This window comes from Orcinus orca, chromosome 16 (genome assembly GCF_937001465.1).
Source record: "Orcinus orca chromosome 16, mOrcOrc1.1, whole genome shotgun sequence".
NCBI classification, from domain to species: Eukaryota; Metazoa; Chordata; class Mammalia; order Artiodactyla; family Delphinidae; genus Orcinus; species Orcinus orca.
The window spans coordinates 8,587,170-8,612,536 of NC_064574.1; the positions used below are offsets into that span (position 1 = coordinate 8,587,170).

Below are 25,367 nucleotides of genomic sequence, written 5' to 3' on the forward strand. Positions count from 1 at the left end.
AATCCCCCCACTTCTGGGGAGGGGAGAGGGGCTGCAGATTGAGTTCAATCACCAATGGCCAGTGAATTAATCAATCATGCCTACATAATGAATCCTCCAAAGAAACTCCTAAGAAACCCCTATTCTAAGATTTGAGACTTGTGGAATTTTGAGCAGAGGGGTGGCATGATCTGATTTACAGCCTCAAAAATAATCTCCACTAAAGATGGGCAAGGGCAGAAGCAAGGCAGCAGTTAGGAAGCTGCTGTAATAGTCCAGGTGATAATACAAGGAGTTTTGGCCCAGGGCGATAACAGTAGGGGTACTAAGAACTAAATCCTAGATGCACTTTGAACAGAGAGCTAACAGGATTTGCTAAGGGATTACCAAATAAAATGTGAGAGAAAGAGAAGAGCCCAGGTTGACAGCCCCAGCAACTGGAAGGATGGAGCTGGATTAGGAGTTCTATTCAGATGTCTTTGGTCCCATCAACTGAAAGAGGAGAGGCCCAATAACATGAGCATTGGGATAAGAGTCCAAGTGTTGAGCGAAGGCTGTAGGTCAAAGAGCTTTCATAGGCAGGTATGTGCACTACTTAAAACACACTCGATTTTCAAAGACCGAAATGCTAAGACGACAGGATTCTCTCTTGAGAATTTAAAATGGACTGTTAGTAAAAGCCTACAAGTAAGATTTGCTACAGATGATCTGCAATGTCTACTGCACCACCTTTCCTTGAAGCCAAAACAAGTAATAATTCAAAGATAAAAATCGGAAAAATTGGTTACTTCATAGCATAGAGACAAATTCACAAATACAGTTACTGAGTGCATCACTCACTCTGAAATGAAGTAGTAAACCATCGTGTTTAAATAACCCATTTCTCTTAACTGAATCACAAGATGGTGGTGTTATAGACTTAGTGATATTTGCTTAAGATACAAGCTAGTTATTTGAAAAAATGAGTGCATGATATTCAAACTTGTAACTTTGACCAAAATAAAGAATTTGTTTCTGACTTTCTGTAGATATTATAGAAATCCTGTCATTCTCTCATCTTCAACTGTATGGGCACTGATAACTTTTGGATCTCTATAGAGAATAAATAATTTAATCACTTCAAGATGGTTTTAAATGTTAAAGGCGATAATAGAAATGGAATGAATAAAGATTATAATTCATAAGTAAAAAGAAATAGATGTAATATTAATTAAATACCTCATATTTATGTAGCATTTACTATGGGATGGATGCTAAACATTTAACATATATCATATCTCTTTTAATCTTCATAACATCTGACCTCTTGATACAAAAAAAAAAGCACTTCAAATCACTAGAGCACAATAAAAGCATTAAATGAAATACAGTACACATTAAAAGTCAATCACATCTACACTGGAGCCCTAGATGAGCTAATTCCTACCTAGACGAACCTGGACATGTTAACTCCATTAGATCTCAACCTTCTCATTTAAAATAATGAGATTATAGCAGTAGCTAGCCCAGAGGGTTAGTGAGAACACTATGAGGTGATGCATATGGAGTATTCAGCATGGTACCTGGCAAAAAAGTAAGGGCTTAATAACTGTCAGGCATTTTCATCAACATCATCAACATCATCACCATCAATGGCACTTTATCATCCCCACCAGCACCTTCATTATCATCAATCCTATAAAAGGAAACCTATTATTATTCCTATTTTACTGACAAGGAAACTAAAGCTCAGAGAGGTTAAATAAGTTACCCAAAGCCACACAACTTACGAAAGTCAAAGCCAGCATTTACGGTAGGCATGTACTTCAAAGACTATATAATTCATATTCAAGCTGTGTGACTTCAACATACAGGTCAGTCTATTTTAGTGTCCCATGTTGCCTAAATCATAATGCTTCCAATTTATTTCAGAATTTAAACCTGTGATGGCATTATTTGTTTCATGGAACTCCTATACAGTAGCATTTGATCCTTGTAAGAATCCACACCTATGCCCATTATTCAGGTGAAGAAACTGAGGCCAAGTTAGCTCAACTGAGTTAACCAAATGCTAATAAAAACTTGACATAAGACACAGAAGGGATGAGAATTCACATCTATTGAACTCAGTGGTTTAAGTCTGCATATCAGGTGAGAAGTTATATGGAATCAAATAAGCCCTGCTAATTCTTTAGGGATTTTGTACAAAGCAACGTATATTTTTCAAATTCTCAAATAAATAAAAGAAATTGGGGCTTCCCTGGTGGCGCAGTGGTTGAGAATCTGCTTGCCAATGCAGGGGACACGGGTTCGAGCCCTGGTCTGGGAAGATCCCACATGCCGAGGAGCAACTGGGCCCGTGAGCCACAACTACTGAGCCTGCGCGTCTGGAGCCTGTGCTCCACAACAAGAGAGGCCGCGATAGTGAAGAGGCCCGTGCACCGTGATGAAGAGTGGCCCCTGCTTGCCGCAACTAGAGAAAGCCCTCGCACAGAAACGAAGACCCAACACAGTCAAAAATAAATAAATAAAAGATTACTATAAAAAAGAAATTGAAAATTATAGAGCAAAAAACATGAATCCTTGTACATGTTGTATTTAAAAGCAAATTCATGGCTCTCAAGAAACTTGATGATATGAGGAATTTTGAGCCAAGGTGACAGTTTGTAAAAACGGAATTGCTTCTGAGAAAAACTGTTTTTAAAGTCAGTGTTTCTGAATAAAAGCAAAGATGTTAAAAACTTAATTGCTGGCTTAGAAGTGGGTTCCCCCTTACCCTGTAAATTCTTTGAGGGCAGAAACTAAATCTAACTTCTATATTGCCCAGTCTAGCAAAAAATGTCAATCTTTAATATTGTGATATAATAATAAATAGGTATTTGGTCTCTGTCCCTGCTTCCTGTACAGAGCTCCTAAAACCCTTAAAATTTCCTGAGTGACAGAGGTGAGAGGAGCTTCCTCTGTCATTCATAATAAGCCTTTTCAATTTTACCTGAGTTTATGCTAAGGAGGCAGCTCCTGGTGGGGCCCTAGAGAACTTCAGGAAGAGGAGCTGTTTGACCAACCAAATAATTATCGGGTTGGAACTTGCAGCCCTTCCCCCAACCTCAAGGGAGGGGAGAGGGGCTGGAGATTGAGTTAATCACCAGCGACCAAGGGGTGAATCCATCATGCCTGTGTAACGGAAGCTCCACAAAAACTCTAAACAATGGGGTTCAGAAAGCTTCCGGGTTTGTGAATGCATCCCCGTGCCAGGAGGATGGCACACCCAGCTCCATGGAGGCAGGAGCTCCTGCACTCAGGATCCTTCTGGGCCTCAGCCTGTGTACCTCTTCATCTGGCTTATTTATATCCTTTATAATAAACCAGTAGTAGTAAGTAGCGTTTCCCTCAGTTCTGTGAGCTGTTTTGGCAAATTATCAAAAAAAGAATAGGGGGTCATGGGGTCCCCCAGTTTATAGCCAAGTCAGACAGAAGTGTGGATAACCTTGGCAACCCAATACTTACAACTCGTATCTGAAGTGGGGAGCAGTCTTGTGGGTGAGCCCTTAACCCGTGGGGTATGCACTAACTCTGGGGAGTCAGTGTCAGAATTAAATTGAATTATAGGACACCTGGTTGGTGTCTGGAGAGTTGGGAAAATTAGTTGGTGTGGGAAAACCCCATGAACATTTGGTGTCAGACGGGTTCTATGAGCAGAAAATGATCAGAGTTAGTAATATGTACCTATTTAGTAATTGAATGAATGAATGAATGAATGAGTAAATATCTATGTTAATTTTTTCACTATTTATTGTTAGGCTAGAACCTGGGTTGACTGTAGAGCACACATCTGGAGCCAAACCATCTGAGCTGGAGTCCCATCTCTATCACCTGGAGGGACCTGAGTTTTTGTAAGGATAAAGCTCTTAGCCAAGTATGTTAAAAGGGGAAAATACAGCTCAGACACGACAGCATACTCTACCAGACCCAAAGAAGACAATCAAGTGTCCCCAAAGCTAGAGTATTTCCAAAGGGTTAAATTTAAATGATTTTCTTCTCTCACTTATGTCTTTCCATCTGTTGCATCTGCCTCTTTATTTAAATAAAGCAGGGCTATAGATACATGTACACATGCTGTCTCCAGAAAGGCTATCATTTAAACAACACTGCTCAGTTCTTTTCAGGCTGAATTAAAACCCTAATTTGAATAAAATCAACTCCCACATCACATTTAAATTCCCAGGTTTTTTTCCTTACAGTAATTAAATATGTATCTGTAGCTGACAATGGTTTCTCCGCATGCATATTTAAATATAGCTCCTTTTCCCACTATAACAGGGTTATATAACAAGACACACTTCTGCCCACTTAAGGAATTCCATACAGGGAAATCAGAATATGGGAGCTGGATTCTGAGATGCTGTCTATCTTTAGCCTAAGGGCGCACAACGCACTGCAAGTTAACATTTTACTATTATACACACCTTTCTTTTCGCTTCCCCCGTCCACTTTAAGAGTCAGAAGTAACTAGAGCTAGAAAGAGATGGATGGTGTCAGGGATCGTGGTCAGCTAATGCGTCACCCAATTACTTCAGCATCACGGAACTGTATAAAAGCACACTCTAGACACTTATCCATCACCTGACAAAACTGGCTGATGGCCAGCAATCTGACTTCTCTGTATTCCTAGCATACATTTCTGGGTACCTAGCATCCGGAACCCATCTTGGCATGCTTTCTTCGGTTGAGCCATGCCTCTTTTCACGGACAACATTAAGAAATGATTTGTCTGCTTGGTAAATAAATTTACGTTCTGAAACGGATTAAGCAAAAGAGAACACAAGCTCAAAACTCTATAAATTTGCATCTGAAGTGACATTGGTAGGATGTCCTCCATTATAAGATCTCAAAATAAGAACTAGTAGTTAATAGCAACAAGATATACTAGGGTGTATCTAAATGTCCCCCTAGGACTTCCCTGGCGGTCCAGCGGTTAAGACTCTGCGCTTCCAGTGGAGGGGGCGCGAGTTCCATCCCTGGTCGGGGAACTTAGATCCCATATACCACACAGCGCAGCCAATAAATAAATAAATAGAAAACAAAATGTCCCCCTAAAGATGTCCACATCCTAATGCCCAGGACCTATGAAGATGTTGTCTTAGATGGCAAAAGATACTTTGCAGATGTGATTAAGCTAAGGATTCTGATACGGGGAAATTACCCTGGAGTATCCAGGCGGGTACAGTATAATCATACGTGTCCTTATAAGAGACAGGCAAGAAGGCAAAGTCAGGAAAAGGAGATGTGACAACAGAAACAGGTTGGAGTGATGGGCTTTGAAGAGGAGGAAGGGGCCATGAGCCAAAAAGTGCAGGCAGCCTCTAGAAGCTGCAAAAGGCAAGAAAACGATTTCCTATGGCCTCCAGAAGAAACACAGCCCTGCTGACACGTTGATTTTAGCCCCGTAACGCTCAATTCAGACTTCAGACATCCAGAATTGTAAGAAAATAAATTTGTGTTCTTTTAAACCACTAACTTGTGATAATTTGTTACAACAGCAATAGGAAAGTAACACATGTATCATTAAATTTTTTTAAAGGTACAATTTCAGACAAATGTATCTGGAATTAATTTCCACTTCTCAAAATTGAATCCACATATAACTTATTATATATGAGAATTATAGTAACTTGAAATCATTCTTTTCAGTTCTTAAAAACGTATTTATGTATTAGTTCCCCATTTATTTGTCTGGTATCACACATTCATTTAGTCATTCATTTAATATTTTTTTCACTTGTTCATCAGCTTTTATTGAAAGCCCACTCTGAGCCAAGGTTGGTTAGGAAGACAAAAATGAAAACTTCAAGTCCTACCCTCCAGACGCTCGCAGTCTAATATAGGAGGAACACGTGTCAACATTTTCAGTGCTGTGCCATAAATGATTTAATGGAAACATGGATATGATGCCAAGAGTACAAAGAAGATCTTTCCAGGTCAGTATATGTACGTGTGTATTTCATTCTGTATCTCCTTCGTTCTTTTTAAAACTGTATAGAATCCCATAGTACACATAATTAATAGTTATTTGGCCACTCCTCTATTAATGGACTTATATGCTGTTTTAATTTATACCACTACAAGCCATGATGCAATAGTCATCCCGCTGTATCTCTGCTTATACACATGTGTTTTTCTCTAGGTAAGTAAATAAAACATCTTGCAGTACACTCCGTATAGGATATCATTTAAATAAAAGAACACATGTCCCAAATAACTATATTTCTAAGGATACACACATTTATGCAAATACCTAGAAACCTTATGTAATAACTGATAACAATGGTTACCCCTTGGTAAGGAGTTAAAGGCAGGATGATATTGCCAAGGGACACTAGCCTTGACATTTATTTGTAATATTTTAACTTCCTACAACGAGAATGTACTATGCATTATTCACACAATTAAAGTTAATAATAAAGTATTACTGCAGCATATGTTCCCAAATCAGAGTGAGGAGGAATCAACTGGGTAGAAATTGAGAAACTGAGTCAGCCATACACAGAAAAGAGAAGGAAGTTGTGCTCATGGCATGGGGCTTCAAAGGAACACAGAAAACTTGTGCATCCCTTCCAAGGCTGTGCTCCTAACAAGAACTCTAAAGAACAGTTAGTAGAAAGAAGTAGAAAGAACAAGGTCATGGTCTCTCCAAAAGGTTAGATGGCAGCTGGTTTTCCCTAAAACATACAGCGCCAACATCATACCTAAAACCATCGTGAGCCAGCCCAGACCTCTGTTAAACTATTAATGCATTTTACCTTCCCTAAAAAACACTTGTTTCCTAAGCAATTCCAGAGGGTGTTCACTGGCAGCCTTAGAAATAGGCAAAGAAGAAAAGTAGAGCAAAGAAAAGAAAAAGGCACGTTATGGTAAAACTTCTAGAGGTTTCACGTTACAAATTGCTCAGATAATTTACCTGAGATTATTATGCATATAAAAAGGAGTGGTATACTAACACTTACTAAGTCTCAGGATGTTTTCACTTGTATCAGTAGGACAACTACCCTTGGCTTATTTTCAGACTTGGGATTCTCTTTCGCTTTTCTTTTTTTAATTTTTTATTTTATTTTATTTATTTATTTATTTTTTATTTTTGGCTCCGTCGGGTCTTAGTTGTGGCATGTGGGTTCTTTGTTGCGGCACCTGGGCTCTTTGTTGCGGCCCACAGGCTTCTCTCTATTGCGTGTTTTCTGTCTCTGGTTGTGGCACGCAGGCTCCAGAGCACATGGGCTCTGTAGTTTGCGGCACACGGGCTCTCTAGTTGAGGCACGAGGGCTCAGTAGTTGTGGTGCGCTGGCTGCCATGCGGCACGTGGGATCTTAGTTCCCCGACCAGGGATCAAACCCGCACCCCTGCATTGGAAGGTGGATTCTTTACCACTGGACCATCAGGGAAGTCCCCTCTTCTGCTTTAAATGGATGCTTCAATATTTTTATACTGTCGTATTCTCTGTATCACCATAGTTCACTCATCCTTGTATTCATCACACTCTTAAAGACAGGAAGACATCAACATAGTGGATGAGTTAAGTAGTTGTTCATAAGGAAACAGGATCATTACCCAAACTACCCTGCTAAAAAAACATGTCTTGAAGCCTATTTTGCTGACCTTTGCAAATGGGATATAGAAAAGTGGTCATAACTTCTTGAACATTGCCAAATATTGCCTAGACACTTTAAGCAAAACTTTTAGTTGTATTCCATTAGAAATCTGTTCAAGCCCAGACTTGGTTTCAAACATCTTACAAAGCTTTTTCTTCATGTAATTTCATACACATATATATATGAGTATATATATGTGTATATATATATATATGTGTGTGTGCATATATATATATATATTTTACATCACATATGTCACAATTATTGATATACCTGGTTGTTTTGGTTTTTTTTTTTTTTTTTTTTTGTGGTACGCGGGCCTCTCACCGCTGTGGCCTCTCCCTTTGCGGAGCACGGGCTCCGGACGCGCAGGCTCAGCGGCCACGGCTCACGGGCCCAGCCGCTCCGCGGCATGTGGGATCCTCCCGGACCGGGGCACGAACCCGTGTCCCCTGCATCGGCAGGCGGACTCTCAACCACTGTGCCACCAGGGAAGCCCCTGTTTTGGTTTTTATTTTTGCTTTTTTGACTTTTATGTCTTTTTCAAAATAAAAAAATAAATCTGTAATTTTTAACTAAAAAAAAAAGAAAAAACACTTGTTTCAAAGTCTAGCACCCTTATACTTTTAGAAGACTGAGATTTCATGAACTGGGAAGGAATGTTCTAGGGGCAGGTACCTTGCTTGTCTTGTTCATCATAATACACTGAATACATGTGTCTGGCTCAGAGATGGTAACTAATAAATATTTTTTAAATGAATCAAGTCTAGGTTTTCTGTATCACACAGTACTAATAGTTCTATTAACTTAAATTGCATTTTCCCTCAGTTTTCTTCTTTCTGTGTCAAAGAGTAGTTTAAAAAAAAAAAAGAGGAAGAAAGAAAAATGGAAGGAAAGGAAACAAACAAACAAACACAAATGATCCTTGGGTATAGAAAGGTGCACCAAGTACTACTGTAAGTTCCTAAAACTCCCATAATCCCCACAGAACTCTGCAAAGTTCAACATTCAGCTCAGTAAGTTAGTTCCAAACCTGGACTAACTCAGTAAAAACATCCTGATCAGTGGCTTTTCACCTTAATCAGTGGTTAATTGTTTCACACTAGGCTAAAAGAAGCAGAATTAGGAAGAGAAATAAATTCAGTTATGAAATCAATTACTTCTAACTTGTATCTCAAAGCCCGAAGTCAGGTCCACAGAACACTAAGATTACCTACACTGTTTTCTGTGGAATGAACTGTGTCCTCCCCAAATTCACATGTTGAAGCCCCAACTCCCAATGTGACTGTATTTGGAGACAGAGCCTTTAAGGAGGTGATTTGTGTTAAATGAGATCATATGGGTGGGGCCCTGATCCGACTGGATGGGTGTCCTTATTAGAAGAGGAAGAAACACCAAACATCCTTCTCTCCCTGCCAACACAGAAGAAAGACCATGTGAGGACACAGCAGAAGGCAGCCATCTACAAGCAAGAAAGAGAGTCCTCACACCAGACAGCAACCCTGTTGGCACTTTGATCTTGAACTTAGCCTCCAAAACCGTGAGAATATAAATTTCTGCTGTTTAAGTTGCCCAGTCTGCAGTATTCTTTACGGCAGCCCAAGAAGACAATTACACTGAAATAAAGAAGAATGAGAAGGAGAAAGAAGAGAAGAGAAGAAGGGAGAGACAGAGAGAAAGAAGAAGAAAGAGGATATTTTCATAATTCCCTATGATGCACTTCACTCAAACTATTCAGCATAAGCAAAGATAAAGTAGATGATTTCCTTGAACTTGTTCATTGCCTCAGACACAAACCTAGTGTTACATGTGCCCTCTAACATCAGTTTTATGTGACCTCAAACTCCCAAAAGTCACTTTATTTTTCATTCATTTCTCGATGAACCCCATCTCCCATTACTCTTCCCTGACAGCCCTTCTGTAGCAAAAAGAGAGAGAGAAAAAAATAAAAAAACCTGTCTTACACAGCCAGTGAAGCTGTAGTTACTAGGCAACCCTCCATATATTTTAAAATAACTTTCAGTTCTTCAGCAAAAGGAAAGAGAATATTTAAGACTGTTAAGCTTCGAATTTTTAAAGCACACCTGAACCAAAGTTAGTACAAGAAGAGATCTACTGCCATTTCTGGAACTGTTGGAATTCCTCTTCTGTCTGAAAACTGAAGTACGACCATGGACTCCTAGAAACTCTTGACATCTTTTGACAAGTGGAAAAGGCAAATTCTCATGCTCAGTACAGCATGGAATGGAGGAGGGCTTTGCAGAATTATTCAGAATAATGAAAGAGGAGGAAAGCGTCAAGTTGGCATTCGTCAAGCTGGGAGATGTGACTTCCCCAGGGGAAACTTCATTTCTGTATCTCCAAAAGGAGCCCTCTATTCAAAGCACGTGTCCAGTAACTGGAGCAGTTATGGCATATGAGGGGCAGAAGACTCTCAAGTAATCAGAATCCAAAATCCCTAAGGACTTCTCTTGAATTGCACCTTGCGCTGAGTGCAAAAGGTTGTTTGCAGCTATTGAATCCCTTCAGAATAAGTAATCGAAGCCTCAGCATTCCAAATGGGGGGGAGAGGTCATTCCAACATCACCCAAACTATACAAACAAATCCCTCCGATAACCTGTCCTATTTCTTTAAAGTCTTTTACAAAATAAGGGTCCACAGCCTTTTCTCCTGTTCTGTCGAAAACTTAATAACTCCCAGTATCCAGAATTTTTTTCACATTAATTCATAATGATTCTCCTTGAAATGAATCCATTTTCTTTTTGTACTGCTCTCTAAAAGACAGAGGACAATTAGTCGACATCAACTGTTTAAAATCCCTTCATGTATTTAAAAACTATTAATTAGCCAACCCACAGCCCACTCTTCTCCATCATTAATAATCTCAATGTCTTTTATCTTCCTTTGAAGATTCTCCGGCCGTTTTTGTGACTCACTTCTGAATTACCGTAAACCTCTCCACAGCTTGTTGAATGGATCAATGAAATGAATGAATGATCAGTGGTGGCAAAATGGCAGCCTGCAAAGGCATATGGAGATTTTTTTTTTTTTTTGCTCACAGAACATTTAAACATATATAAACAAACTAATATTTTATAATCAAGTTTCACACAGAATTGGACTTCAGATTTTGCTTTAAAAATTGAAAGAACTGACAAAGCCAGATCCCTGGCCTGGATATGAGGAGTGACTGCCTCCTGAGAGAGGGTAGATGCAATTTTACCAAATCCCTATCCAGCCTTCTTCACTTATTTATGTGGCAATTTGCCCCACGGGCTTCTGAGTTTTTGACTTTTTAGAATAATGTCTTCGACAATCACAGCTCATTTTTGAGTACTTCCCAGGTGTCAGTCATCTAGAATTGATATTTACTGATCATCTACTATCTGTCAATTACCGATTAATTCCCATAATTCTCACAACAGCCCTATTGGCTAGGTCTCACTGTTATTCCCGCTTTATAGAACTGAGTTTCTGAGGTTAGGTAACTTGATTACAAAGTGAAGTGGTAGAGATGGGATTTGAACATATGTTTCTGAAACCAAAGCATGTGTTTCCTCTACACTGAGCCATCCCTCTCACCAGGAGTAAAGTGCTTACCACGGATATGGAGGTGAAAAGGACAGACTCACAAGGTCATCAGTGATAGAGAGGTCATGATGAACAATGAAAAGGAGCAGTTAATTCCCACTGCTAGTTTATTAGCCCACAGCTAGTTAAGTGGTAGTTAGATTAGATTTCCCAAATTCTAGAAGCCATTCTTGACTTCAGGCAAATTCTGACCAGTTTTAAGATTTGGGACAAAAGAATTTAACTAACTTCTCCGCTCTTTACTTTGTCAAATGGAATATATGATACCCTTGTTTCTCCTGAAATCGCATATAGCTATGAACATGCCCTAGGAGGCAGAGTTTTTGCTTATTTGTTTTTTTAGCTTATTATTTCATTCACTTTTACCTGCCAACGTAACACAAGCTCATTATAAAAAGTCAACCTATCTTCTTAAGAGCAGAAGCTTTGCTGTGGAACAGACCTACGTTCACACTTAATCACTCAAGGACAAGTAACTTATAATCTCTAAGCTTCAGTTTCCTCATTTGTAAAATAGGGGTATCACTGTAAGTATCATTAACTATATGGCTGTAGTAAGGATCATAAAGTAAGGTAAATGAAATCATGAATATAAACCATTTGGCACACTGCCTGGCAGACTGCACACACTCTGTTGAAGCTCAATAAACTCCTATTACTATTATTCTACTTACTGGGAATTGCATTCAGCTGAATGTAACAGAAAACCAAGTCTATCAGCTCATAGTCCCAAAGTGGCTGCTCAACCTCCAGTAACATCTCCTTGTTACACCCTGAGAAAAGGGTAAGAGACAAGTTGCCAGCTGACTCTGCCCCTTATTAAAGGGTTTTACCATTAGCCCCATCCAGTGACTGAGCCCCAGCCAAGAAGCTGGTTACCTTAGCTGGGTATACCATGACCCCAAACAACCTGGGATCTGTTGGTAAATAAGGGGGAGAAGAGAGTATCAATTAGATGTCCAGCAGCATCTAGGAAACAAACCTACATCACGGGCTTGTTATGAGGAACAAATAGTTGATGCAAAATTTCTGAAACATGCTCAGCACTGCACAAAAGCTCGCTCTTGCTCCTCTCTCCTTTATCAGTTTATGTCCTGTTCTTCCACCTCCAGCGGTAGACCCTCTTATGATCGTCTTCTCCAGAACCATGGTACAGTAACTACACAAAGACTGAGGCCAAAATCAAGTCTATATCACTGAAAGAGTTTACCCTTCATAGCATTTCTATTTTTAAAAAAGTATGCATTTTTGAAATAGTAAAGCAAAGTGCAGATTTCAATATGAAAGAATACTACTAAAGGGGAAAGGTAGGGGGAGGGATAAATTAGGAGTATGGGTGGAACAGATACAAACTACTATATATAAAACAGATAAGCAACAAGGGTTTACTATATAGCACAGGGAACTATATTCAATATCTGGTAATAACCTATAATGGAAAATAATCTGAAAAATATATATGTATATAACTGAATCACTTTGCTGTACACCCAAAACTATTGATAATACAATATTGTAAATCAACTATACTTCAATTTAAAAAAAGAAAAAGAAAATACCCATTAAATGGTAGCTATTACCATTGCTGTTGTTGTTGGAGTCCGGTGGCTCTGACCATCCTCAGACACAAATGCTGTTATTCTGTGTTGTCACGTTGAACACCATGGCCAGACAATGGTGATCAAGCCAGCCTTGCCCTCTGGCTCATCCTCATTGAAACGGGCTGGTCTTTCAACTCCAGAATCCCAGAAGTGAAATCAACTGGATGAATTTGGGGGGTAGTGGGGAGAAGCAGTGTGCTCCCAATGGCCAAGCAGGGAGAGTAATTCTGGCCCAGGGATCGCACAAAGCCAGGCAGCCTTTCAATCCAGCACAACCTGGGGCAATGTAAATGAACTAGAGCAAAGCAGAAGGGGAATGGGCTAACTGGATTCCTGCAGATCAGGAAGGAGAAATGTTCTCTCTTGAACCAGGCCATGGGATCCTATGCTGTACCCACTTCGAAAGCCCGAATGCTATTTCTCTCAATGTTCCAACAGCATTGTCCATTTTTCCAATTAGTCATTATGATAAAGTGATTTTCTGAGTATACATCTCTGGCTGTGGTTTAAATAGATTAGCAATAAAACACCTCTCTTCGCCATGACCAAAAACTTAACATGAAAGGGCTTATTCTCCCTTTAATTCTAATCAGAAGCTGAAAATTGTACAAGTACAAAGTTTAAAATAGGCTTTTTAAAAATGTTATTTCACGTACATATATTTTAGGATTAGGCATAATGTGTGACTGTTAATTACTGAGCATTTGTGGATAGAGAAACAGCCCCTTTCACACCAGCCTGCCTCATCAAGGAAGGCAAAAAAGAGAACCTGCCAGCAAAGGAAAAGGAATAGTTCTGCTTCTTAGAGTAAAATGATTTCCAGGAAATTTTGTGTAAGCAAAGAATGTAAATAAAAGGAAATGTAAATCAGTATTTTTTAAAACGTCCATACTCTTGTCCAAAAGCTTCCGATGGACGTTTCTACATCTCGGTAGAACTGGACAGTTTTTACTGGATTAGCCCCGAGGCAGTGTTTTTCTTCCGGAGCCATGGAGGTAGGGGTCAGGGTGAGCTGGCGTGCAGTCTACCCTGGAATGAAAATCCTCTCTGTGATCAAGGCTGCGGTCTTTACCAGCATGAGTTCAACTAACAGAATTTAATTAGAGAAAGTGGAGGGGAGAGAAAGGAGAATATTCTAATTAATAAGCAATGTTCTTGTCATCACCTTGCTTTAAACCCTTCCACTTGTTCTTGCGTTGCACTTATTAAAGACAAATGAAATGAGAAAATGAAGGTAAAGTGCTTACCAAAATGCTAGACACCCTCTCGAGCTTAAAACCCACCAACGGCCTCCGGTCATACAGGTATTTAGATTATCTATCAAAATCATTCCCACAGCATATAAGCTCTTCATGACCTAGCCCTTGCACAGCTCTCCAGAAACACCTCTGAACACTTCCTCACCGTCATCGCACCCACCTCCCTACTTACACTCTTCCCTCCAGATGTGCTGAGCTACTGCCATTCCCCACCTGGGTCATGCTTTGTTATACCTTCAGGCATTTGCCTGTGCAATTCCCTTTGGCTAGAACAGTCATTTCCAAAACAGAGTGCAGTGAAGTGAAGGAAAACATTTTAAAACTTGTATTTACTTATGTATGTCTGGAATAAATACGAAAAGTTTTTCTAAAATATAATACCATAGTATATGGATTGAAAATAGAACACATGTAGAAGGAATAAATATTAAAATATTAGGATTTGCTTTTTTTAATTGAATGAAATATGTAATCAAAAAAGTTCAAAGACTATGGGTCTAAAACACTCTCTGTGTCTTACAATCCCATTGTAAGACACCCTCTGTGTCTTAACGATCCCCAACTTTGCCTGGACAAGTCCTCTTTATGACATACTTCCTCCAAGTCATCCTGGACCTTCCAAAGCTGGACTAGATACATCGCCAATGACTTCCATTCTCCAACAGGAGCATTCTATTCTCCTTCCACTCTTGCCTCTTAATATTCCACTTTCGTCTCTCACCATGGTAGCCAGCGATAGCTTGATCGTATCACTTCTTACTTAAACCTTTTCAATGATTCTCAACACACTTAGAATTCATCCACACTCCTCACTATGGACTCTGAATTCCTACAAGATCTGGCCCCATGTACCTCTCCAACCTCATATGTCTATCCCCTTTGTCCTCTGGGCTCTGGCCCCACTGACTTCATTGATCTGTTCTCAATTACCACAGGAAGCCCATTCTCGACCTAGGCTCTTTGCCTGCTTCTGTCTTCTACATTGAAGGGCTTCCCCCAGATCTCTGCATGGCAGCCGATGCTTCTTGGCACAGGTCTCAGCTTTCCCTGACCACTCAATCTGAAGCAGACACCCAGTCACTCTGAAGACCTGTGCTGTCCAACATAGCAGCCGTTGGCCTCAAGTAGCTTTCAAGCACTTGAAATGTGACTAGACCAAACGGAAATATGCTCTAATAAATCAAATGCCAGATTTTGAAGACTTACTAGAAAAAAGAATGTAAAATGTCTTACTAATTTTTTTATACTTATTATATGTTAAAATAACATTTTTGATATATTGGATTAAACAAATTATTAAAGTTAACTGCACCTGTTTCATTGCACTTTTTCAACACGCTTTCTAGAAAATTTAAAATTGCGCGTGTGGCTCACATATAGGGCTTGCTTTATATTTCTATTGGACAGTGTAGCTCTAGAACATACACTTTTTTAATTTTCCGTGTCATTTTTAGCTTGACCTACCATTTTCATTTATTTGCCATCTGTTCCCACCTCAGCCTCCACAGGATCTCCTTAAAGGTGGGGTCTTCATCTGTCTTATTCACATTATACCATCAATGCCACACAAGCTCCTGGCACATGGTGAATACTCAACAAGTATTTGTGAAATGAATGAATAATTTTACAGCACCTGTTGTCCTAAGATACTGTTTACTGAGCACTTAGATGCATTATAAAAAATAAAGTTGATATATGGAGAGATTAAGTAAACTGCAAGTGACTAATTTCACAGAAGTCATGATTTGGGCCCAGGCAGAGTCTGTGTGATTCCACCAAAGCTGCAATGCCCCAGACCAGTGATCTCACATATAATCTCCGAGGATTTATCTGTCGCCCCACCCAGCACCATGAGGACAGGGATGTTGTTTCTCTAATGCTGACACATAGTAGGTATTTATATACATATATAATTTTATATTAAATTTACATATATTATACATAACAGTTAACATTTAGCGGTTATTACTATGTGACAGGCGTTATTCTAAGCATTTATAGTCCCACCTGGGTCTTTAATAGACATCTCAAAATTAACATGTTCAATTCTGAATTCTTAATCTTTGCTTCAAAACTTGCCCTATCGCCTATTTTCCCACATTTCAGTTCATGATAATCTCATTCTCCCAGTTGACCAAATCCAAGTATTGAAGTCATCCCTGACTTTTTCCCCCTGTGCATTTCTAGTCTGGTAGGAAATCCTCCTATTGTTATTTTTACAATAGGTCCAGAAGCTGACTGCTTCTCACCACCTCCACAGCTATAAACTTGGTCCAAGCGCCCAGAGCACTGCAACAGCTGCCATATGAACTCCTGGCTCCTGCTGGCACCCTCTGCAGACAGCCAGAGTGATGCTTTTAAAATGTAACCCAAGGGCTCCCCTGGTGGCGCAGTGGTTGAGAGTCCGCCTGCCGATGCAGGGGACACGGGTTCGTGCCCCGGTCCAGGAGGATCCCACATGCCGCGAAGCGGCTGGGCCCGTGAGCCACGGCCACTGAGCCTGCGCATCCGGAGCCTGTGCTCCGCAATGGGAGAGGCCGTAACAGTGAGAGGCCCGCATACCGCAAAAAAAAAAAAGAAAAGAAAAAAAAGGTAACCCAGGGACTTCCCCGGTGGTCCAGCGGTTAAGAAAGACTGTGCTTCCAAGGCAGGGGACGCAGGTTCGATCCCTAGTCGGGGAACTAGGATCCCACATGCTGAGTGGTGTGGCCAAAAAATTAAAAAATAAATAAAAATAAAATAAAATGTAACCCAATGCACACCATTCTCCAGCTCACCACTATCTAGTGTCTTCCCTCTCTCATGCTCAGGACAAAATGCAACATCCTTGTGTCGGCCAAAGAAGTCCAACCTCACTGACCTTATCTTCTACCCCACTCCTGCTGCCCACTCTGCTTCAGGTACACTGGCCTCCCTGCTTGTCTTTGAACACTCCCAACACACTCCTACCTCAGAGCTTTTGTCCTTTTGCCCTGCTGCTCCTCCTACCTGGAACATTCCTCCTCATGTGTCCATACAGCTCCATTCCCCACCTCCTTCCAGTCATTGCATAAACGATACTCTTTCTTTCCTGATCACCCCAGTTAAAATTGCAACTTACGCCGTATACACACACACACACATACACACACATACACACACACTCTTTCTCTCCCTTTCCTGATTTTTTCTCCACAGCACTGATCACCACTTGACATATAGTTCACCTTTTTTTTATGCTTAGTCTGACACCTTCTCTAGACTGTAAGCTCCGTGAGGGTAGAGGTCTTTGTCTGCATATCTTCCCTCTTGTACGCCCAATACCTAAACATAGTAGCCAATAAGCATTTGAATTGAACTTATATGTACGAACTTATTTAATCGAGGGGTCGGTGTTCTTCCTCAGTAAATATCTTAGGCTCTGTGGGCCATGAGGTCTCTCTCTGTCACAATTACTCAACTCTGCTGTGTTCGGTGAAAGCAGCCACAGACGATACGTAAACAAACAGGCACGGCAGTGCTCCAGTAAAAGTGTATTTGCAAAAACAGGGAAGAGGAAAGGGCATATTTGCCCCGTGGATTCGCTGTTTACCAACCCCTGATTTAAATCTCACAACTGCCCAATGATTTGGAAAGTGTCATATCCCTAATTTATCAGGACCTTTAAGTGGCTTGCCCAAGATCACTTAGCTGGTCAACTGCAGAACTGATTAGAATCTGTGCAGTCAGGCGAGGGGTATTCAAGGATGCTGGGAAACCAAGAGAGACCTGAGAGACACCAATGGGACAAATGAGAAGTGGAAGCATCTCAGTGAGAAGCCAGCCCCTGGCTGCTTCCATCCACACTTACAAAGGAGGTGCCTCAGAGACTCAAAGTCGTGCGGTTTCTTCAGCCACCCCACGTTCCCCAACGAGTACCAGGAAGACCACCAAACCCTCTGAGATCAGAGCCAGACTGTGCTTGTTTCTCGCCCACCACCTCAAAAGCCAACAAGGCTTTGATGCAGATAATCCTTGCCCTTGATGTGTGACAGGGCTTCAATGAGCGGGGTCTAAGATGATAAAATCACATCTGGCCTGGCTCTTTTCCCCCCTGTCTACCATATTGTCCTCCCCATTGCCATTACCTTCACTTAAGAAGTAGAAATGCAGAGAAGAGCATGCAAAGCATGACCCCATCTCCATTCACCACCATGTATTCCTTAAATCATGAGAGGATTGGGAAAAATTATATTGGGAAAGGAACTAAACAACATGGAACCTCACAGTGAGAAAGATACTCATGTTGTCTTTTCAGTCCTTCTGAATGAGTCATGGAGAACATTCCAGTCAGTTGGTAGTAATGATTCTAAAAGGTCTCTAAAACTTGTTCATCTTCCTTTTCAACAAAGAGAAAGCCTCAGGATCAGTGCCTTCACAGAGTGATGTGTCTAGTTAGAATTCAATAATATTGTTTGGGTTTTATTGCATTTACTTTTTAATTGGAGTATAATTGCTTTACAATGTTGTGTTAGTTTCTGCTGTACAATGAAGTGAATCAGCTATATGTATACTTATATCCCCTCCCTCTTGGACCTCCCTCCCACCAGCCCGCATCCCACCCCTCCAGGTCGTCACAGAGCACCGAACTGAGCACCCTGTGCTATACAGCAGGTTCCCACTAGCTATCTATTTTACACGTGGTAGTGTATTTATGTCAAATCTAACCTCCCAATTTGTCCCACCCTCCCCTTTCCCACTTACTTTTATTGTATTTACTTTGGTGGTGGATTCATATTATGCCAACCCAGTTAAGCGAGAAATAACTTTTTAAAGAATTGCCTTTCCTCCACAGGTCAGAGTTTAGTGTGGACCACAAGATCTGGAAGGAGGAAGTGAAGCCGCACCATATTATTTCTACACTTTGGAAGCTCAGCGCAGGGCGCTGCTCACGTACATTGTCTGAGATCTGAGGGTTCACCTGGTGGGCGTGAGGAAACAGCTGCACTGCAGCTTCTTCAGCTCCTGCCAGATCCTCCTTAAGCCCCTCAGAAACCTGGGCCAAGTGTCTGTCTAGCTCCGTGATGATGGCTGCCATCTTCCCATTTCCACCCTGCAGGATGCCCTCGTTGCTAAAGATGGTGGACTGGAGACTTTGCCAATCAGAGGCTTCCATCCCAGCCACATGGCTTCCAGTTTGTCTCTATTTCCCCCACATCCCGTCCGTCTTCGCTGCTGATGTCAGGCTCCAGCATCGGGTACACCTACTCTGTAAACCAGCTCCCACAATTCTATAAGAACTAATCCTGAAAATAAATTCCTGATGAAATATCTCCTAGTGGCTCTGCTTCTCTGATAAAGCCCCCGCTAATATAGCTTCTCTTATGGACAATGATATTGGTTTTCTTCATGAATGGCAGTTCTATAAAATTTCCACATAAAGAAAATAACTCTTTTTAAAGGAAAACTAGTAAGTGAATAACAGTAAAAGTGGTCCATAGCTATGACAAAGATTGTGGAAGGGGTGTGTGAATGACTGATGATTTGGAAACACCTATTATTTTCCCCTTCTTTTTAAGAGTTAGGCCAGGAGGGAGAGGGGAAGGGATAAATTGGGAGATTGGGATTGACATATACACACTACTATATATAAAATAGATAACTAATAAGGACCTACTGTATAGCACAGGGAACTCTACTCAGTACTCTGTAATGACCTATATGGCAAAAGAATCTAAAAAGAGTGGATATATGTGTATATATAACTGATTCACTTTGCTGTACAGCAGAAAGTAACACAATATTGTAAATCAACTATAATCTAATAAAATATTTTTTAAAAAAGAGTTAGGGATAAAAGCAGCAAACCTCTGAATTAGATCCTATCAATGAACAAGTTCCACGACCAAGTGTACTTTGTGATAAATTTCACTTAATGGTACTGTTTTTGGATACCCCAGTATTAAAAAAAAAAAAAAAAGCCATTCATATTCATAGATTGAAAATGGCAATATAACAGAGAATTACACTTCACATTTTAACTTTATAGTTAAAATTGAAATTTTATTATTTTTAACTATTTTTAAAAGTGATATATTCACATGGTTCAAAATTCAAAATGATTTCAGTTGTATATATTGATTAGCCTCCCTATCTGTTTTATATCCCCTGAACCAGTCCCTGTCACCTATTTGCAACTACATTCATTAGTTTCTTATGCAAATGCTAGCATATACACACAAATGTAAATATACAGCCTTATCCCCCTCCTTTTTTACACAAAATATAGTATTCCATACATACTGTGGATCAATACTTCCAGGTTATAATTTGAAAAACATTTTTCAATAGCCAGAAAAATTGTCCCACTTTTTTTTTTTTTTTTTTGCGGTACGTGGGCCTCTCACTGCCGTGGCCTCTCCCGTTGCAGAGCACAGGCTCTGGACGCGCAGGCTCAGCGGCCATGGCTCACGGGCCTAGCCACTCCGTGGCATGTGGGATCTTCCCGGACCGGGGCACGAACCCGTGTCCCCTGCATCGGCAGGTGGACTCTCAACCACTGCGCCACCAGGGAAGCCCCAAATTGTCCCACTTTTAATGCGCAATTTCACTTATCAAGAAAAAAGATCTAAAGGAATAAACCTTATGTACAAAAATTTTATTTGCAGTACTATTTATAATAATAAAAAAGGAGATAATAAACTTAAGAATTCCAAATTAATAGAATATTTAACACAACGGAATACTATGCACCAGAAAAAAAAAAGAAATGAGACTGATCTTTAAGTAATGATGAGGAGAGATTTCCAAATTTATTAAGTAACACAAGGTAGGTGCAGAATAATACATATAGTATGTACACCATATATGTGGGGGAAAGGAGTATACAAAATAACATATATATAAGCTTATCTACATATGCATATATGTATATGTTGAGATATGCCTGAAATACAGCTGAAAAAATAAAAACCGTAAGAAACTATAACATTAATTGCCTTTTTGGACAAATTTGGTGAAAGGGACGAGAGAATTTTTGACGTGTACTTTTTTTAGTTTTAATTCTGGAATTTTGAGCCTTGTGAATACCTATAAAATGTTTAAATAGCACATAATTTAACATTAAAAATATTACTATATTTTTAATATATATAAATTTATTATAGTAATATTATGGGTCAAAAGAGTACATTTATCATTAATATATTTTCCAGTTTCCTTTGATCCACCATTTATCTGTTAGTACTGAGAACTGAGCCTTACACATAGTAGGCACTAAATAAAAAGGTGTTAAATAAGTGAATGCATGTGTGGAATGCATGGAGCCGCAAATGAATGTATGTTCATTAAATACTTTAAACTAGAAGAATGATTAGGTCACTGATGTAATAGGTCTCAACTGCTGATGTGGTTTCTGGTAGAGCCACGCATATACCACGAATTACCAGAGGTGCACATTCACTCACGACAGAACTCACTAGAAAGAACACTCTTTCTTTATTAATTTTCCCAGCTTCACAGGAGATGTAAATCGCTTTATCGATGGAGTATAATTAATAAAGGGCATAAGCCACAAAACCAAATCCAATGCCCTCTGCTGTCAGCAGGTATAACAAGTAAATTGCATTCAGAGTATTAGCTGAGGAATTAAAATTTGCTCAAAATTCAGAAACAGATATCATGGGTCCTCTTTCTGGTTTTGGAACAAATAAAATCAAAATGGTCATTGAACCCATCTGGCAGTAGTTTCTTAATGGGCTTGAGACAGCATAGCTCACCATTGCAAATAGCGTACTCAATTTTTCTCTGGTTATAATGAAATTCCTAACTGAGCTAAAGAATTTCCAGAGTGTCTAAATGATGGAAGTCATTAGTCAAAATACTGTATATATCTTCATGCTAAGGGTGGAAACTTACACTGAGGACTAGGTATGACTTTATTTTATTACTCAGTTCGGGACCCCAAGCCAAGTTCTGTGACCAGGGAAGGGAAGACTGCAAAACAAACAGAATGTCAGCATCGTCTGTGGCAGGCTGCTAGATTTCTCATCTTAAAAACTGGACTTCGTCCCTTCACACGTTGCTGACAGCAATGTAAACTGCTGTGGCTCTTGGGCATGTTAATTCGCGACGCATATCAAGGGTCATAAAAATATTCAAACTCTCTAGCCTCATAATCACATTGATTATTAGGGAACAGTCCTTTACATGGTCAACGTTATAGGCCTGGGCATTATTTGAATTTGAAACTGTTTAACTGTTTTAACTATCAAGTAATCATGTACCTACTCAACAGAGTATCACAGACTTTAAAATTATGGTTTGAAAGATTATGTAATTATTTGAGAAAATGTGTATAACGCAATACATTTTAAAACATACACAGGACATGACACTGTAAATATATAATAATAGCAACCATGTGAAATTTTAGAAGCATGGGGGGAAATGGAATGAGATATACTAAAATAACAGCTTTGTATTGAGGTATTAGGTTTATGTAATTTTTTAATAAATAATATCTAGCAGTTTATTAACCAATGGAGTATATTGCACAACAAACTACCTCACATCCTTCAGGAAGAAAAACCACTAAATTTGAAAAGTAAAGACACGACCCACTGAATTCGGACACAATTAAAATGTGCTTTAAATAGTTCTTTGGGGGAGGGGACACAACACTTCTACTCAAGAGGGACATTTGTATCGTCCAGGTCTTTTCTTTACACCCACCATGCCATGAATTCATAGGAAATGGGCTCCAACAGTTCAGGCTCCTTTCCACTGGTTCTCACGACGTGTGCTTCTGTGGGTGGAGCAGGCTGGCGCTTCAGCTGAACCCAAGTACCTTTCTCTTTGGCTTCCTTCTTTTCCTGATCATTCTCCTTCAGCCATTTCAGGAAGCAATCTCGGCTCTTAGAGTGCTTAAATATGCTTGATACGCTCATTAATTCTCTTGGCAAGAATCTTGCCCTTGTTTGTTTGCAACGATGCCAACAGCACGATGGGTAATACTGTAGACTCTTCCAGTTTTGCCATGGTAACACTTCTGGGGCATTCCTTTTTGAGCAGTGCCCATTCCCTTGATATCGACAATATCACCTTTCTTGTAGATTCGCATGTACGTGGCCAAAGGAACAACTCCATGTTTTCTAAAAGGCCTAGAGAACATATAGCGGGTGCCCCTCCTCTTTCCTTTTGTGTTGGTCATTTTGGCGAATTACTGGAAGATGGCAGTTCTGGCCGAAAGGGCTATATAATTTTATTACGGGAAAAATATTGGAAAACCTTGCAAAACTATTAACAATAAAAAGAGGAAAAACATTCATTGACGTCAATGTGCTCTTTCCTATTCTTTTTGTGTCCAGTGTTCAAATTTAGTTTACTATATTGAATGAGATGATCTTGGTTATTAAAATTCTTCTAAAGATTCTATATATGGAACCTAGCTTTAGACTATTAGTCTACTTTTCTAAAGGAATGAATAAACTCATAAAGACTGCTCAGACACCTAGCTGCAATCTCCTGCCATTGGTTTTCAAGTCAGTTGCATGACATTCACTTTGGTTTCCTTCAAATCCATTTCTTAGTCTTTTCCTTACTAGCAACTTCCATGTTTCTTATTTTCAGAGCATCACGTAAAAAGTAGTTCAAGAAAATATCTAAAAGAAGCAGTCTTACAGTAGTAACTCAAAGCATTTAGCTAGTCCTGTTACTAATATTAAAATTACGAGGACTGGATCTAGAGACCTGCATTAGTATTATAAAGATTACGCAGACAGGGCTTCCCTGGTGGCGCAGTGGTTGAGAGTCCGCCTGTCGATGCACGGGACGTGGGTTCGTGCCCCGGTCCGGGAAGATCCCACGTGTCGCGGAGCGGCTGGGCCCGTGTGCCGTGGCTGCCGGGCCTGCGCGTCCGGAGCCTGTGCTCCACAACGGGAGAGGCCACAGCAGTGAGAGGCCCGCGTATCACAAAAAAGAAAAAAAAAGATTATGCAGAGAAAGGCATAGGTCTGAACCTCTTGCTTTTCCTGGTACTAGTAGGGCAACCTTGAGTAGGTTATGCATTCCCTGTAAGCCTAAATCCTTCACCTGTAAAATGACGACAATGACAGTACATCTTAAAGGTTTGAGACTGAATTCAAACCCAGATTTGACCATTATGCTATCTATTTAGTCAAGTAGTGTGGTTAATCATAGAAACAGATGTGGGTGTCTTGTCTGTGTGACCTTGGTAAATTATTTCATCTCTCTGTGCCTTAATTTTACCAATGCTAGAGAGGTCCTTTCAAACTGGCCAGAGACCATGGAAGTGGTCACTTCTCCCACTTAACAATCATTCCACTAATATTGACTCAACGGTACTATAGTAACTGTAGCAGGAGCAGAACATCCCAGAAGCAGTCTCTGCAGGTGATGCGTGATTCAACACACTTTCTCATCCATACAACAGCCTGATGAAATGTACCAACATTCTGGGTTCACTGCATCCGTGTTGGTATAAGTAACAGGACTAGCATGGACGGTGGGACCACAGCTAGGAGTTCAGATTCTGCTTTTGGTCGTTGACCATTTCTGTGATTCTGGACAACTTCTGACTTCTTTGATCTTGAGTTTCCTGAAACTTTACATGAAGCTAACAACATGTGCCTTAGAGAGACCCAGAAAGATGATGAATGCAGAAAATCTAGCATGGCACTTAAGAATCTTCACTCTCCTTCCAAAGAGAGTAATATCAATGATTAAATGTTATTCCAAGAGTTAAATTAAGGTTAAGGAAATGCCAAGCTCAATTCCAGGTTCATCTTGGTCGGCCATATGACCTTGAACAAGCTACGTCAGTGTTCTGACCCTTACTCTGTTCATCTATAAAATGGCGTCACGAGTAGTACCTAATTCCCCTGTACACGTATATAATGTTTTGCCTAGTGGCACCAACTATTATTAAGTGTCCTACTACTGTGAGGTGCAAATTCAGTATATTGATTCATAGAGCTCACAATAATTTCTATCAATATTTCTATGTCCAAATTACAACCAACCACACTGACATGGTAATTAGATGGCATTATGCTTCCACAGAAAAATCTTTATTTGGCTGTAGGGCCAAAACCTACAAAAATACTATTCAATAGCTTTTGGAAACAAACCTTTATAAACCCAGCTCAAAGTGACAAGATTCCCTCTCTCCTTCCCTGCATTCTATTATTGTCCTAAACAAAGGACTTGGGTTATACAAATTAAACGGTTCACCAAGACCTTGGGTCTGAAATATTGGATGTAATTTTGCTACATAAGAGTGAACATCAACACTTGTAAAATGGCACAGAGAATTGGAAGTGAACAAATTATCAAG

The 25,367-nt window shown here is 40.0% G+C and overlaps 1 protein-coding gene and 1 pseudogene across 1 annotated transcript in view; both read right to left on the reverse strand.

Annotated features, from left to right (window-relative positions):
- DOK5 (docking protein 5) overlaps positions 1-25,367 on the reverse strand; it is a 141,891-nt gene that overhangs the window by 97,008 nt on the left and 19,516 nt on the right. The window lies entirely within an intron of this gene.
- Positions 20,694-24,473, reverse strand: LOC125961539 (60S ribosomal protein L21-like; annotated as a pseudogene).